The sequence below is a fragment of the Lepisosteus oculatus genome, chromosome 14 (genome assembly GCF_040954835.1).
Source record: "Lepisosteus oculatus isolate fLepOcu1 chromosome 14, fLepOcu1.hap2, whole genome shotgun sequence".
Taxonomy (NCBI): domain Eukaryota; kingdom Metazoa; phylum Chordata; class Actinopteri; order Semionotiformes; family Lepisosteidae; genus Lepisosteus; species Lepisosteus oculatus.
In genome coordinates, this window is record NC_090709.1 from 28,998,884 (window position 1) to 29,013,361 (window position 14,478).

The window sequence follows — 14,478 nt, forward strand, 5'->3', positions numbered from 1 at the left end:
AGGACAGCTCCGTCACCTCTTTTACGACGCTGCTTTTTTTCCCTTGCGTTTTTCTCTTCTTCCCACGTTCTCTCTCTTCACTGCCTTCGTCCCTGCTCTATTTCACTTCAGCCTTTCACTCTTGCTTCCTTCCAATGAGGACGGAGCTGCGGGAGAAAGGGCGCTATAGAGGATCGCTGTGGAGAGCTGCTGCTGTGCTTTGACATCTGAGCTCTGTGGAAAACGATCTCAATACAATTCTGAAAAACGCGACTCTCCGAACGCCAGCCGAACATGTCTCCACAGCCGAAGCGCTGTGTCTCTTTTCAGCCGGCGATAAACCTTTCCTCGATCCTTTGCGGACTTGTAAAACTGTTCCTGATCAGAATAAAAAACGCTCACGCTAATACACAAGCACCCGTGTCTCGCCAAAGCTGACAAATAAAGAGACGGACAAGCCGCACTGCACGTGTGAACAGGGGAATGAGCGAGCGAGCGGGGATAGGGCGCCTCCTGCGCTTAAAAGCTTACAGCACCTGGTATTCCCAGGCGGTCTCCCATCCAAGTACTAACCAGGCCCATCCCTGTTTAGCTTCCGAGATCAGACGAGATCAGGCGTGCTCAAGGTGGTGTGGCCGTAAGCGAGAGCAAGGCTCGCTGGCACCCTTCTTATTGAGAGGACAGCTCCGTCACCTCTTTTACGACGCTGCTTTTTTTCCCTTGCGTTTTTCTCTTCTTCCCACGTTCTCTCTCTTCACTGCCTTCGTCCCCGCTCTATTTCACTTCAGCCTTTCACTCTTGCTTCCTTCCAATGAGGACGGAGCTGCGGGAGAAAGGGCGCTATAGAGGATCGCTGTGGAGAGCTGCTGCTGTGCTTTGACATCTGAGCTCTGTGGAAAACGATCTCAATACAATTCTGAAAAACGCGACTCTCCGAACGCCAGCCGAACAAGTCTCCACAGCCGAAGCGCTGTGTCTCTTTTCAGCTGGCGATAAACCTTTCCTCGATCCTTTGCGGACTTGTAAAACTGTTCCTGATCAGAATAAAAAACGCTCACGCTAATACACAAGCACCCGTGTCTCGCCAAAGCTGACAAATAAACAGACGGACAAGCCGCACTGCACGTGTGAACAGGGGAATGAGCGAGCGAGCGGGGATAGGGCGCCTCCTGCGCTTAAAAGCTTACAGCACCTGGTATTCCCAGGCGGTCTCCCATCCAAGTACTAACCAGGCCCATCCCTGTTTAGCTTCCGAGATCAGGCGTGCTCAAGGGGGTGTGGCCGTAAGCGAGCAAAAGGCTCGCTGGCACCCTTCTTATTGAGAGGACAGCTCCGTCACCTCTTTTACGACGCTGCTTTTTTTCCCTTGCGTTTTTCTCTTCTTCCCACGTTCTCTCTCTTCACTGCCTTCGTCCCCGCTCTATTTCACTTCAGCCTTTCACTTTTGCTTCCTTCCAATGAGGACGGAGCTGCGGGAGAAAGGGCGCTATAGAGGATCGCTGTGGAGAGCTGCTGCTGTGCTTTGACATCTGAGCTCTGTGGAAAACGATCTCAATACAATTCTGAAAAACGCGACTCTCCGAACGCCAGCCGAACAAGTCTCCACAGCCGAAGAGCTGTGTCTCTTTTCAGCTGGCGATAAACCTTTCCTCGATCCTTTGCGGACTTGTAAAACTGTTCCTGATCAGAATAAAAAACGCTCACGCTAATACACAAGCACCCGTGTCTCACCAAAGTTGACAAATAAACAGACGGACAAGCCGCACTGCACGTGTGAACAGGGGAATGAGCGAGCGAGCGGGGATAGGGCGCCTCCTGCGCTTAAAAGCTTACAGCACCTGGTATTCCCAGGCGGTCTCCCATCCAAGTACTAACCAGGCCCATCCCTGTTTTGCTTCCGAGATCAGATGAGATCAGGCGTGCTCAAGGTGGTGTGGCCGTAAGCGAGAGCAGCGCTTGCTGGCACCCTTCTTATTGAGAGGACAGCTCCGTCACCTCTTTTACGACGCTGCTTTTTTTCCCTTGCGTTTTTCTCTTCTTCCCACGTTCTCTCTCTTCACTGCCTTCGTCCCCGCTCTATTTCACTTCAGCCTTTCACTTTTGCTTCCTTCCAATGAGGACGGAGCTGCGGGAGAAAGGGCGCTATAGAGGATCGCTGTGGAGAGCTGCTGCTGTGCTTTGACATCTGAGCTCTGTGGAAAACGATCTCAATACAATTCTGAAAAACGCGACTCTCCGAACGCCAGCCGAACAAGTCTCCACAGCCGAAGCGCTGTGTCTCTTTTCAGCTGGCGATAAACCTTTCCTCGATCCTTTGCGGACTTGTAAAACTGTTCCTGATCAGAATAAAAAACGCTCACGCTAATACACAAGCACCCGTGTTTCACCAAAGCTGACAAATAAACAGACGGACAAGCCGCACTGCACGTGTGAACAGGGGAATGAGCGAGCGAGCGGGGATAGGGCGCCTCCTGCGCTTAAAAGCTTACAGCACCTGGTATTCCCAGGCGGTCTCCCATCCAAGTACTAACCAGTCCCATCCCTGTTTAGCTTCCGAGATCAGACGAGATCAGGCATGCTCAAGGGGGTGTGGCCGTAAGCGAGAGCAAGGCTCGCTGGCACCCTTCTTATTGAGAGGACAGCTCCGTCACCTCTTTTATGACGCTGCTCTTTTTCCCTTGCGTTTTTCTCTTCTTCCCACGTTCTCTCTCTTCACTGCCTTCGTCCCCGCTCTATTTCACTTCAGCCTTTCACTCTTGCTTCCTTCCAATGAGGACGGAGCTGCGGGAGAAAGGGGGCTATAGAGGATCGCTGTGGAGAGCTGCTGCTGTGCTTTGACATCTGAGCTCTGTGGAAAACGATCTCAATACAGTTCTGAAAAACGCGACTCTCCGAACGCCAGCCGAACAAGTCTCCACAGCCGAAGCGCTGTGTCTCTTTTCAGCTGGCGATAAACCTTTCTTCGATCCTTTGCGGACTTGTAAAACTGTTCCTGATCAGAATAAAAAACGCTCACGCTAATACACAAGCACCCGCGTCTCGCCAAAGCTGACAAATAAACAGACGGACAAGCCGCACTGCACGTGTGAACAGGGGAATGAGCGAGCGAGCGGGGATAGGGCGCCTCCTGCGCTTAAAAGCTTACAGCACCTGGTATTCCCAGGCGGTCTCCCATCCAAGTACTAACCAGGCCCATCCCTGTTTAGCTTCCGAGATCAGACGAGATCAGGCGTGCTCAAGGGGGTGTGGCCATAAGCGAGAGCAAGGCTCGCTGGCACCCTTCTTATTGAGAGGACAGCTCCGTCACCTCTTTTACGACGCTGCTTTTTTTCCCTTGCGTTTTTCTCTTCTTCCCACGTTCTCTCTCTTCACTGCCTTCGTCCCCGCTCTATTTCACTTCAGCCTTTCACTTTTGCTTCCTTCCAATGAGGACGGAGCTGCGGGAGAAAGGGCGCTATAGAGGATCGCTGTGGAGAGCTGCTGCTGTGCTTTGACATCTGAGCTCTGTGGAAAACGATCTCAATACAATTCTGAAAAACGCGACTCTCCGAACGCCAGCCGAACAAGTCTCCACAGCCGAAGCGCTGTGTCTCTTTTCAGCTGGCGATAAACCTTTCCTCGATCCTTTGCGGACTTGTAAAACTGTTCCTGATCAGAATAAAAAACGCTCACGCTAATACACAAGCACCCGTGTCTCGCCAAAGCTGACAAATAAACAGACGGACAAGCCGCACTGCACGTGTGAACAGGGGAATGAGCGAGCAAGCGGGGATAGGGCGCCTCCTGCGCTTAAAAGCTTACAGCACCTGGTATTCCCAGGCGGTCTCCCATCCAAGTACTAACCAGGCCCATCCCTGTTTAGCTTCCGAGATCAGACGAGATCAGGCGTGCTCAAGGGGGTGTGGCCGTAAGCGAGAGCAAGGCTCGCTGGCACCCTTCTTATTGAGAGGACAGCTCCGTCACCTCTTTTACGACGCTGCTCTTTTTCCCTTGCGTTTTTCTCTTCTTCCCACGTTCTCTCTCTTCACTGCCTTCGTCCCCGCTCTATTTCACTTCAGCCTTTCACTCTTGCTTCCTTCCAATGAGGACGGAGCTGCGGGAGAAAGGGCGCTATAGAGGATCGCTGTGGAGAGCTGCTGCGGTGCTTTGACATCTGAGCTCTGTGGAAAACGATCTCAATACAATTCTGAAAAACGCGACTCTCCGAACGCCAGCCGAACATGTCTCCACAGCCGAAGCGCTGTGTCTCTTTTCAGCTGGCGATAAACCTTTCTTCGATCCTTTGCGGACTTGTAAAACTGTTCCTGATCAGAATAAAAAACGCTCACGCTAATACACAAGCACCCGTGTCTCGCCAAAGCTGACAAATAAACAGACGGACAAGCCGCACTGCACGTGTGAACAGGGGAATGAGCGAGCGAGCGGGGATAGGGCGCCTCCTGCGCTTAAAAGCTAACAGCACCTGGTATTCCCAGGCGGTCTCCCATCCAAGTACTAACCAGGCCCATCCCTGTTTAGCTTCCGAAATCAGACAAGATCAGGCGTGCTCAAGGGGGTGTGGCCGTAAGCAAGAGCAAGGCTCGCTGGCACCCTTCTTATTGAGAGGACAGCTCCGTCACCTCTTTTATGACGCTGCTCTTTTTCCCTTGCGTTTTTCTCTTCTTCCCACGTTCTCTCTCTTCACTGCCTTCGTCCCCGCTCTATTTCACTTCAGCCTTTCACTCTTGCTTCCTTCCAATGAGGACGGAGCTGCGGGAGAAAGGGCGCTATAGAGGATCGCTGTGGAGAGCTGCTGCTGTGCTTTGACATCTGAGCTCTGTGGAAAACGATCTCAATACAATTCTGAAAAACGCGACTCTCCGAACGCCAGCCGAACAAGTCTCCACAGCCGAAGCGCTGTGTCTCTTTTCAGCTGGCGATAAACCTTTCCTCGATCCTTTGCGGATTTGTAAAACTGTTCCTGATCAGAATAAAAAACGCTCACGCTAATACACAAGCACCCGTGTCTCGCCAAACCTGACAAATAAACAGACGGACAAGCCGCTCTGCACGTGTGAACAGGGGAATGAGCGAGCGAGCGGGGATAGGGCGCCTCCTGCGCTTAAAAGCTTACAGCACCTGGTATTCCCAGGCGGTCTCCCATCCAAGTACTAACCAAGCCCATCCCTGTTTAGCTTCCGAGATCAGACGAGATCAGGCGTGCTCAAGGGGGTGTGGCCATAATCGAGAGCAAGGCTCGCTGGCACCCTTCTTATTGAGAGGACAGCTCCGTCACCTCTTTTACGACGCTGCTTTTTTTCCCTTGCGTTTTTCTCTTCTTCCCACGTTCTCTCTCTTCACTGCCTTCGTCCCTGCTCTATTTCACTTCAGCCTTTCACTCTTGCTTCCTTCCAATGAGGACGGAGCTGCGGGAGAAAGGGCGCTATAGAGGATCGCTGTGGAGAGCTGCTGCTGTGCTTTGACATCTGAGCTCTGTGGAAAACGATCTCAATACAATTCTGAAAAACGCGACTCTCCGAACGCCAGCCGAACAAGTCTCCACAGCCGAAGCGCTGTGTCTCTTTTCAGCCGGCGATAAACCTTTCCTCGATCCTTTGCGGACTTGTAAAACTGTTCCTGATCAGAATAAAAAACGCTCACGCTAATACACAAGCACCCGTGTCTCGCCAAAGCTGACAAATAAAGAGACGGACAAGCCGCACTGCACGTGTGAACAGGGGAATGAGCGAGCGAGCGGGGATAGGGCGCCTCCTGCGCTTAAAAGCTTGCAGAACCTGGTATTCCCAGGCGGTCTCCCATCCAAGTACTAACCAGGCCCATCCCTGTTTAGCTTCCGAGATCAGACGAGATCAGGCGTGCTCAAGGGGGTGTGGCCGTAAGCGAGCAAAAGGCTCGCTGGCACCCTTCTTATTAAGAGGACAGCTCCGTCACCTCTTTTACGACGCTGCTTTTTTTCCCTTGCGTTTTTCTCTTCTTCCCACGTTCTCTCTCTTCACTGCCTTCGTCCCCGCTCTATTTCACTTCAGCCTTTCACTTTTGCTTCCTTCTAATGAGGACGGAGCTGCGGGAGAAAGGGCGCTATAGAGGATCGCTGTGGAGAGCTGCTGCTGTGCTTTGACATCTGAGCTCTGTGGAAAACGATCTCAATACAATTCTGAAAAACGCGACTCTCCGAACGCCAGCCGAACAAGTCTCCACAGCCGAAGAGCTGTGTCTCTTTTCAGCTGGCGATAAACCTTTCCTCGATCCTTTGCGGACTTGTAAAACTGTTCCTGATCAGAATAAAAAACGCTCACGCTAATACACAAGCACCCGTGTCTCACCAAAGTTGACAAATAAACAGACGGACAAGCCGCACTGCACGTGTGAACGGGAATGAGCGAGCGAGCGGGGATAGGGCGCCTCCTGCGCTTAAAAGCTTACAGCACCTGGTATTCCCAGGCGGTCTCCCATCCAAGTACTAACCAAGCCCATCCCTGTTTAGCTTCCGAGATCAGACGAGATCAGGCGTGCTCAAGGGGGTGTGGCCATAAGCGAGAGCAAGGCTCGCTGGCACCCTTCTTATTGAGAGGACAGCTCCGTCACCTCTTTTACGACGCTGCTTTTTTTCCCTTGCGTTTTTCTCTTCTTCCCACGTTCTCTCTCTTCACTGCCTTCGTCCCTGCTCTATTTCACTTCAGCCTTTCACTCTTGCTTCCTTCCAATGAGGACGGAGCTGCGGGAGAAAGGGCGCTATAGAGGATCGCTGTGGAGAGCTGCTGCTGTGCTTTGACATCTGAGCTCTGTGGAAAACGATCTCAATACAATTCTGAAAAACGCGACTCTCCGAACGCCAGCCGAACAAGTCTCCACAGCCGAAGCGCTGTGTCTCTTTTCAGCCGGCGATAAACCTTTCCTCGATCCTTTGCGGACTTGTAAAACTGTTCATGATCAGAATAAAAAACGCTCACGCTAATACACAAGCACCCGCGTCTCGCCAAAGCTCACAAATAAACACACGGACAAGCCGCACTGCACGTGTGAACAGGGGAATGAGCGAGCGAGCGGGGATAGGGCGCCTCCTGCGCTTAAAAGCTTACAGCACCTGGTATTCCCAGGCGGTCTCCCATCCAAGTACTAACCAGGCCCATCCCTGTTTAGCTTCCGAGATCAGACGAGATCAGGCGTGCTCAAGGGGGTGTGGCCGTAAGCGAGAGCAAGGCTCGCTGGCACCCTTCTTATTGAGAGGACAGCTCCGTCACCTCTTTTACGACGCTGCTTTTTTCCCTTGCGTTTTTCTCTTCTTCCCACGTTCTCTCTCTTCACTGCCTTCGTCCCCGCTCTATTTCACTTCAGCCTTTCACTCTTGCTTCCTTCCAATGAGGACGGAGCTGCAGGAGAAAGGGCGCTATAGAGGATCGCTGTGGAGAGCTGCTGCTGTGTTTTGACATCTGAGCTCTGTGGAAAACGATCTCAATACAATTCTGAAAAACGCGACTCTCCGAACGCCAGCCGAACAAGTCTCCACAGCCGAAGCGCTGTGTCTCTTTTCAGCTGGCGATAAACCTTTCCTCGATTCTTTGCGGACTTGTTAAACTGTTCCTGATCAGAATAAAAAACGCTCACGCTAATACACAAGCACCCGTGTCTCGCCAAAGCTGACAAATAAACAGACGGACAAGCCGCACTGCACGTGTGAACAGGGGAATGAGCGAGCGAGCGGGGATAGGGCGCCTCCTGCGCTTAAAAGCTTACAGCACCTGGTATTCCCAGGCGGTCTCCCATCCAAGTACTAACCAGGCCCATCCCTGTTTAGCTTCCGAGATCAGACGAGATCAGGCGTGCTCAAGGGGGTGTGGCCGTAAGCGAGAGCAAGGCTCGCTGGCACCCTTCTTATTGAGAGGACAGCTCCGTCACCTCTTTTACGACGCTGCTTTTTTTCCCTTGCGTTTTTCTCTTCTTCCCACGTTCTCTCTCTTCACTGCCTTCGTCCCCGCTCTATTTCACTTCAGCCTTTCACTCTTGCTTCCTTCCAATGAGGACGGAGCTGCGGGAGAAAGGGCGTTATAGAGGATCGCTGTGGAGAGCTGCTGCTGTGCTTTGACATCTGAGCTCTGTGGAAAACGATCTCAATACAATTCTGAAAAACGCGACTCTCCGAACGCCAGCCGAACAAGTCTCCACAGCCGAAGCGCTGTGTCTCTTTTCAGCTGGCGATAAACCTTTCCTCGATCCTTTGCGGACTTGTAAATCTGTTCCTGATCAGAATAAAAAACGCTCACGCTAATACACAGGCACCCGTGTCTCGCCAAAGCTGACAAATAAACAGACGGACAAGCCGCACTGCACGTGTGAACAGGGGAATGAGCGAGCGAGCGGGGATAGGGCGCCTCCTGCGCTTAAAAGCTTACAGCACCTGGTATTCCCAGGCGGTCTCCCATCCAAGTACTAACCAGGCCCATCCCTGTTTAGCTTCCGAGATCAGACGAGATCAGGCGTGCTCAAGGGGGTGTGGCCGTAAGCGAGAGCAAGGCTCGCTGGCACCCTTCTTATTGAGAGGACAGCTCCGTCACCTCTTTTACGACGCTGCTTTTTTCCCTTGCGTTTTTCTCTTCTTCCCACGTTCTCTCTCTTCACGGCCTTCGTCCCCGCTTTATTTCAGTTCAGCCTTTCACTCTTGCTTCCTTCCAATGAGGACGGAGCTGCGGGAGAAAGGGCGCTATAGAGGATCACTGTGGAGAGCTGCTGCTGTGCTTTGACATCTGAGCTCTGTGGAAAACGATCTCAATACAATTCTGAAAAACGCGACTCTCCGAACGCCAGCCGAACAAATCTCCACAGCCGAAGCGCTGTGTCTCTTTTCAGCTGGCGATAAACCTTTCCTCGATCCTTTGCGGACTTGTAAAACTGTTCCTGATCAGAATAAAAAACGCTCACGCTAATACACAAGCACCCGTGTCTCGCCAAAGCTGACAAATAAACAGACGGACAAGCCGCACTGCACGTGTGAACAGGGGAATGAGCGAGCGAGCGGGGATAGGGCGCCTCCTGCGCTTAAAAGCTTACAGCACCTGGTATTCCCAGGCGGTCTCCCATCCAAGTACTAACCAGGCCCATCCCTGTTTAGCTTCCGAGATCAGACAAGATCAGGCGTGCTCAAGGGGGTGTGGCCGTAAGCGAGAGCAAGGCTCGCTGGCACCTTTCTTATTGAGAGGACAGCTCCGTCACCTCTTTTACGACGCTGCTTTTTTCCCTTGCGTTTTTCTCTTCTTCCCACGTTCTCTCTCTTCACGGCCTTCGTCCCCGCTTTATTTCACTTCAGCCTTTCACTCTTGCTTCCTTCCAATGAGGACGGAGCTGCGGGAGAAAGGGCGCTATAGAGGATCGCTGTGGAGAGCTGCTGCTGTGCTTTGACATCTGAGCTCTGTGGAAAACGATCTCAATACAATTCTGAAAAACGCGACTCTCCGAACGCCAGCCGAACAAGTCTCCACAGCCGAAGCGCTGTGTCTCTTTTCAGCTGGCGATAAACCTTTCCTCGATCCTTTGCGGACTTGTAAAACTGTTCCTGATCAGAATAAAAAACGCTCACGCTAATACACAAGCACCCGTGTCTCGCCAAAGCTGACAAATAAACAGACGGACAAGCCGCACTGCACGTGTGAACAGGGGAATGAGCGAGCGAGCGGGGATAGGGCGCCTCCTGCGCTTAAAAGCTTACAGCACCTGGTATTCCCAGGCGGTCTCCCATCCAAGTACTAACCAGGCCCATCCCTGTTTAGCTTCCGAGATCAGACGAGATCAAGCGTGCTCAAGGGGGTGTGGCCGTAAGCGAGAGCAAGGCTCGCTGGCACCCTTCTTATTGAGAGGACAGCTCCGTCACCTCTTTTACGACGCTGCTTTTTTCCCTTGCGTTTTTCTCTTCTTCCCACGTTCTCTCTCTTCACGGCCTTCGTCCCCGCTTTATTTCAGTTCAGCCTTTCACTCTTGCTTCCTTCCAATGAGGACGGAGCTGCGGGAGAAAGGGCGCTATAGAGGATCGCTGTGGAGAGCTGCTGCTGTGCTTTGACATCTGAGCTCTGTGGAAAACGATCTCAATACAATTCTGAAAAACGCGACTCTCCGAACGCCAGCCGAACAAGTCTCCACAGCCGAAGCGCTGTGTCTCTTTTCAGCTGGCGATAAACCTTTCCTCGATCCTTTGCGGACTTGTAAAACTGTTCCTGATCAGAATAAAAAACGCTCACGCTAATACACAAGCACCCGTGTCTCGCCAAAGCTGACAAATAAACAGACGGACAAGCCGCACTGCACGTGTGAACAGGGGAATGAGCGAGCGAGCGGGGATAGGGCGCCTCCTGCGCTTAAAAGCTTACAGCACCTGGTATTCCCAGGCGGTCTCCCATCCAAGTACTAACCAGGCCCATCCCTGTTTAGCTTCCGAGATCAGACGAGATCAGGCGTGCTCAAGGGGGTGTGGCCGTAAGCGAGAGCAAGGCTCGCTGGCACCTTTCTTATTGAGAGGACAGCTCCGTCACCTCTTTTACGACGCTGCTTTTTTCCCTTGCGTTTTTCTCTTCTTCCCACGTTCTCTCTCTTCACGGCCTTCGTCCCCGCTTTATTTCACTTCAGCCTTTCACTCTTGCTTCCTTCCAATGAGGACGGAGCTGCGGGAGAAAGGGCGCTATAGAGGATCGCTGTGGAGAGCTGCTGCTGTGCTTTGACATCTGAGCTCTGTGGAAAACAATCTCAATACAATTCTGAAAAACGCGACTCTCCGAACGCCAGCCGAACAAGTCTCCACAGCCGAAGCGCTGTGTCTCTTTTCAGCTGGCGATAAACCTTTCCTCGATCCTTTGCGGACTTGTAAAACTGTTCCTGATCAGAATAAAAAACGCTCACGCTAATACACAAGCACCCGTGTCTCGCCAAAGCTGACAAATAAACAGACGGACAAGCCGCACTGCACGTGTGAACAGGGGAATGAGCGAGCGAGCGGGGATAGGGCGCCTCCTGCGCTTAAAAGCTTACAGCACCTGGTATTCCCAGGCGGTCTCCCATCCAAGTACTAACCAGGCCCATCCCTGTTTAGCTTCCGAGATCAAACGAGATCAGGCGTGCTCAAGGGGGTGTGGCCGTAAGCGAGAGCAAGGCTCGCTGGCACCCTTCTTATTGAGAGGACAGCTCCGTCACCTCTTTTACGACGCTGCTTTTTTTCCCTTGCGTTTTTCTCTTCTTCCCACGTTCTCTCTCTTCACTGCCTTCGTCCCCGCTCTATTTCACTTCAGCCTTTCACTCTTGCTTCCTTCCAATGAGGACGGAGCTGCGGGAGAAAGGGCGCTATAGAGGATCGCTGTGGAGAGCTGCTGCTGTGCTTTGACATCTGAGCTCTGTGGAAAACGATCTCAATACATTTCTGAAAAACGCGACTCTCCGAACGCCAGCCGAACAAGTCTCCACAGCCGAAGCGCTGTGTCTCTTTTCAGCTGGCGATAAACCTTTCCTCGATTCTTTGCGGACTTGTTAAACTGTTCCTGATCAGAATAAAAAACGCTCACGCTAATACACAAGCACCCGTGTCTCGCCAAAGCTGACAAATAAACAGACGGACAAGCCGCACTGCACGTGTGAACAGGGGAATGAGCGAGCGAGCGGGGATAGGGCGCCTCCTGCGCTTAAAAGCTTACAGCACCTGGTATTCCCAGGCGGTCTCCCATCCAAGTACTAACCAGGCCCATCCCTGTTTAGCTTCCGAGATCAGACGAGATCAGGCGTGCTCAAGGGGGTGTGGCCGTAAGCGAGAGCAAGGCTCGCTGGCACCCTTCTTATTGAGAGGACAGCTCCGTCACCTCTTTTACGACGCTGCTTTTTTTCCCTTGCGTTTTTCTCTTCTTCCCACGTTCTCTCTCTTCACTGCCTTCGTCCCCGCTCTATTTCACTTCAGCCTTTCACTCTTGCTTCCTTCCAATGAGGACGGAGCTGCGGGAGAAAGGGCGCTATAGAGGATCGCTGTGGAGAGCTGCTGCTGTGCTTTGACATCTGAGCTCTGTGGAAAACGATCTCAATACATTTCTGAAAAACGCGACTCTCCGAACGCCAGCCGAACAAGTCTCCACAGCCGAAGCGCTGTGTCTCTTTTCAGCTGGCGATAAACCTTTCCTCGATTCTTTGCGGACTTGTTAAACTGTTCCTGATCAGAATAAAAAACGCTCACGCTAATACACAAGCACCCGTGTCTCGCCAAAGCTGACAAATAAACAGACGGACAAGCCGCACTGCACGTGTGAACAGGGGAATGAGCGAGCGAGCGGGGATAGGGCGCCTCCTGCGCTTAAAAGCTTACAGCACCTGGTATTCCCAGGCGGTCTCCCATCCAAGTACTAACCAGGCCCATCCCTGTTTAGCTTCCGAGATCAGACGAGATCAGGCGTGCTCAAGGGGGTGTGGCCGTAAGCGAGAGCAAGGCTCGCTGGCACCCTTCTTATTGAGAGGACAACTCCGTCACCTCTTTTACGACGCTGCTTTTTTTCCCTTGCGTTTTTCTCTTCTTCCCACGTTCTCTCTCTTCACTGCCTTCGTCCCCGCTCTATTTCACTTCAGCCTTTCACTCTTGCTTCCTTCCAATGAGGACGGAGCTGCGGGAGAAAGGGCGCTATAGAGGATCGCTGTGGAGAGCTGCTGCTGTGCTTTGACATCTGAGCTCTGTGGAAAACGATCTCAATACATTTCTGAATAACGCGACTCTCCGAACGCCAGCCGAACAAGTCTCCACAGCCGAAGCGCTGTGTCTCTTTTCAGCTGGCGATAAACCTTTCCTCGATTCTTTGCGGACTTGTTAAACTGTTCCTGATCAGAATAAAAAACGCTCACGCTAATACACAAGCACCCGTGTCTCGCCAAAGCTGACAAATAAACAGACGGACAAGCCGCACTGCACGTGTGAACAGGGGAATGAGCGAGCGAGCGGGGATAGGGCGCCTCCTGCGCTTAAAAGTTTACAGCACCTGGTATTCCCAGGCGGTCTCCCATCCAAGTACTAACCAGGCCCATCCCTGTTTAGCTTCCGAGATCAGACAAGATCAGGCGTGCTCAAGGGGGTGTGGCCGTAAGCGAGAGCAAGGCTCCCTGGCACCCTTCTTATTGAGAGGACAGCTCCGTCACCTCTTTTACGACGCTGCTTTTTTTCCCTTGCGTTTTTCTCTTCTTCCCACGTTCTCTCTCTTCACTGCCTTCGTCCCCGCTCTATTTCACTTCAGCCTTTCACTCTTGCTTCCTTCCAATGAGGACGGAGCTGCGGGAGAAAGGGCGCTATAGAGGATCGCTGTGGAGAGCTGCTGCTGTGTTTTGACATCTGAGCTCTGTGGAAAACGATCTCAATACAATTCTGAAAAACGCGACTCTCCGAACGCCAGCCGAACAAGTCTCCACAGCCGAAGCGCTGTGTCTCTTTTCAGCTGGCGATAAACCTTTCCTCGATTCTTTGCGGACTTGTTAAACTGTTCCTGATCAGAATAAAAAACGCTCACGCTAATACACAAGCACCCGTGTCTCGCCAAAGCTGACAAATAAACAGACGGACAAGCCGCACTGCACGTGTGAACAGGGGAATGAGCGAGCGAGCGGGGATAGGGCGCCTCCTGCGCTTAAGAGCTTACAGCACCTGGTATTCCCAGGCGGTCTCCCATCCAAGTACTAACCAGGCCCATCCCTGTTTAGCTTCCGAGATCAGACGAGATCAGGCGTGCTCAAGGGGGTGTGGCCGTAAGCGAGAGCAAGGCTCGCTGGCACCCTTCTTATTGAGAGGACAGCTCCGTCACCTCTTTTACGACGCTGCTTTTTTTCCCTTGCGTTTTTCTCTTCTTCCCACGTTCTCTCTCTTCACTGCCTTCGTCCCCGCTCTATTTCACTTCAGCCTTTCACTCTTGCTTCCTTCCAATGAGGACGGAGCTGCGGGAGAAAGGGCGTTATAGAGGATCGCTGTGGAGAGCTGCTGCTGTGCTTTGACATCTGAGCTCTGTGGAAAACGATCTCAATACAATTCTGAAAAACGCGACTCTCCGAACGCCAGCCGAACAAGTCTCCACAGCCGAAGCGCTGTGTCTCTTTTCAGCTGGCGATAAACCTTTCCTCGATCCTTTGCGGACTTGTAAATCTGTTCCTGATCAGAATAAAAAACGCTCACGCTAATACACAGGCACCCGTGTCTCGCCAAAGCTGACAAATAAACAGACGGACAAGCCGCACTGCACGTGTGAACAGGGGAATGAGCGAGCGAGCAGGGATAGGGCGCCTCCTGCGCTTAAAAGCTTACAGCACCTGGTATTCCCAGGCGGTCTCCCATCCAAGTACTAACCAGGCCCATCCCTGTTTAGCTTCCGAGATCAGACGAGATCAGGCGTGCTCAAGGGGGTGTGGCCGTAAGCGAGAGCAAGGCTCGCTGGCACCCTTCTTATTGAGAGGACAGCTCCGTCACCTCTTTTACGACGCTGCTTTTTTTCCTTGCGTTTTTCTCTTCTTCCC

The 14,478-nt window shown here is 52.4% G+C and overlaps 16 non-coding genes and 6 pseudogenes across 16 annotated transcripts; all 22 read right to left on the reverse strand.

Moving 5' to 3' along the window:
- Positions 1–503: 503 nt before the first annotated feature.
- On the reverse strand, positions 504–622 carry LOC138244619 (5S ribosomal RNA). The gene has a single exon (XR_011193234.1). It is a non-coding gene; the product is annotated as a 5S ribosomal RNA (ribosomal RNA).
- A 537-nt stretch (positions 623–1,159) lies between these two features.
- On the reverse strand, positions 1,160–1,268 carry LOC138218869 (5S ribosomal RNA; annotated as a pseudogene).
- A 537-nt stretch (positions 1,269–1,805) lies between these two features.
- LOC138218079 (5S ribosomal RNA) lies at positions 1,806–1,924 on the reverse strand. The gene has a single exon (XR_011181469.1). It is a non-coding gene; the product is annotated as a 5S ribosomal RNA (ribosomal RNA).
- A 537-nt stretch (positions 1,925–2,461) lies between these two features.
- On the reverse strand, positions 2,462–2,580 carry LOC138218077 (5S ribosomal RNA; annotated as a pseudogene).
- A 537-nt stretch (positions 2,581–3,117) lies between these two features.
- LOC138245261 (5S ribosomal RNA) lies at positions 3,118–3,236 on the reverse strand. The gene has a single exon (XR_011193872.1). It is a non-coding gene; the product is annotated as a 5S ribosomal RNA (ribosomal RNA).
- A 537-nt stretch (positions 3,237–3,773) lies between these two features.
- On the reverse strand, positions 3,774–3,892 carry LOC138244367 (5S ribosomal RNA). The gene has a single exon (XR_011192980.1). It is a non-coding gene; the product is annotated as a 5S ribosomal RNA (ribosomal RNA).
- Positions 3,893–4,429: 537 nt separating this feature from the next.
- On the reverse strand, positions 4,430–4,548 carry LOC138218461 (5S ribosomal RNA; annotated as a pseudogene).
- Positions 4,549–5,085: 537 nt separating this feature from the next.
- LOC138217814 (5S ribosomal RNA) lies at positions 5,086–5,204 on the reverse strand (annotated as a pseudogene).
- A 537-nt stretch (positions 5,205–5,741) lies between these two features.
- LOC138218166 (5S ribosomal RNA) lies at positions 5,742–5,860 on the reverse strand (annotated as a pseudogene).
- Positions 5,861–6,395: 535 nt separating this feature from the next.
- LOC138216754 (5S ribosomal RNA) lies at positions 6,396–6,514 on the reverse strand. Its single transcript, XR_011180466.1, has one exon. It is a non-coding gene; the product is annotated as a 5S ribosomal RNA (ribosomal RNA).
- A 537-nt stretch (positions 6,515–7,051) lies between these two features.
- On the reverse strand, positions 7,052–7,170 carry LOC138244368 (5S ribosomal RNA). Its single transcript, XR_011192981.1, has one exon. It is a non-coding gene; the product is annotated as a 5S ribosomal RNA (ribosomal RNA).
- Positions 7,171–7,706: 536 nt separating this feature from the next.
- Positions 7,707–7,825, reverse strand: LOC138244369 (5S ribosomal RNA). The gene has a single exon (XR_011192982.1). It is a non-coding gene; the product is annotated as a 5S ribosomal RNA (ribosomal RNA).
- A 537-nt stretch (positions 7,826–8,362) lies between these two features.
- On the reverse strand, positions 8,363–8,481 carry LOC138244370 (5S ribosomal RNA). The gene has a single exon (XR_011192983.1). It is a non-coding gene; the product is annotated as a 5S ribosomal RNA (ribosomal RNA).
- A 536-nt stretch (positions 8,482–9,017) lies between these two features.
- LOC138216875 (5S ribosomal RNA) lies at positions 9,018–9,136 on the reverse strand. The gene has a single exon (XR_011180588.1). It is a non-coding gene; the product is annotated as a 5S ribosomal RNA (ribosomal RNA).
- Positions 9,137–9,672: 536 nt separating this feature from the next.
- On the reverse strand, positions 9,673–9,791 carry LOC138245521 (5S ribosomal RNA). Its single transcript, XR_011194131.1, has one exon. It is a non-coding gene; the product is annotated as a 5S ribosomal RNA (ribosomal RNA).
- Positions 9,792–10,327: 536 nt separating this feature from the next.
- On the reverse strand, positions 10,328–10,446 carry LOC138244371 (5S ribosomal RNA). The gene has a single exon (XR_011192984.1). It is a non-coding gene; the product is annotated as a 5S ribosomal RNA (ribosomal RNA).
- Positions 10,447–10,982: 536 nt separating this feature from the next.
- LOC138244918 (5S ribosomal RNA) lies at positions 10,983–11,101 on the reverse strand. The gene has a single exon (XR_011193533.1). It is a non-coding gene; the product is annotated as a 5S ribosomal RNA (ribosomal RNA).
- Positions 11,102–11,638: 537 nt separating this feature from the next.
- On the reverse strand, positions 11,639–11,757 carry LOC138244372 (5S ribosomal RNA). Its single transcript, XR_011192985.1, has one exon. It is a non-coding gene; the product is annotated as a 5S ribosomal RNA (ribosomal RNA).
- A 537-nt stretch (positions 11,758–12,294) lies between these two features.
- LOC138244373 (5S ribosomal RNA) lies at positions 12,295–12,413 on the reverse strand. The gene has a single exon (XR_011192986.1). It is a non-coding gene; the product is annotated as a 5S ribosomal RNA (ribosomal RNA).
- Positions 12,414–12,950: 537 nt separating this feature from the next.
- On the reverse strand, positions 12,951–13,069 carry LOC138217861 (5S ribosomal RNA; annotated as a pseudogene).
- Positions 13,070–13,606: 537 nt separating this feature from the next.
- Positions 13,607–13,725, reverse strand: LOC138244375 (5S ribosomal RNA). Its single transcript, XR_011192988.1, has one exon. It is a non-coding gene; the product is annotated as a 5S ribosomal RNA (ribosomal RNA).
- Positions 13,726–14,262: 537 nt separating this feature from the next.
- LOC138244376 (5S ribosomal RNA) lies at positions 14,263–14,381 on the reverse strand. Its single transcript, XR_011192989.1, has one exon. It is a non-coding gene; the product is annotated as a 5S ribosomal RNA (ribosomal RNA).
- Positions 14,382–14,478: the final 97 nt, after the last annotated feature.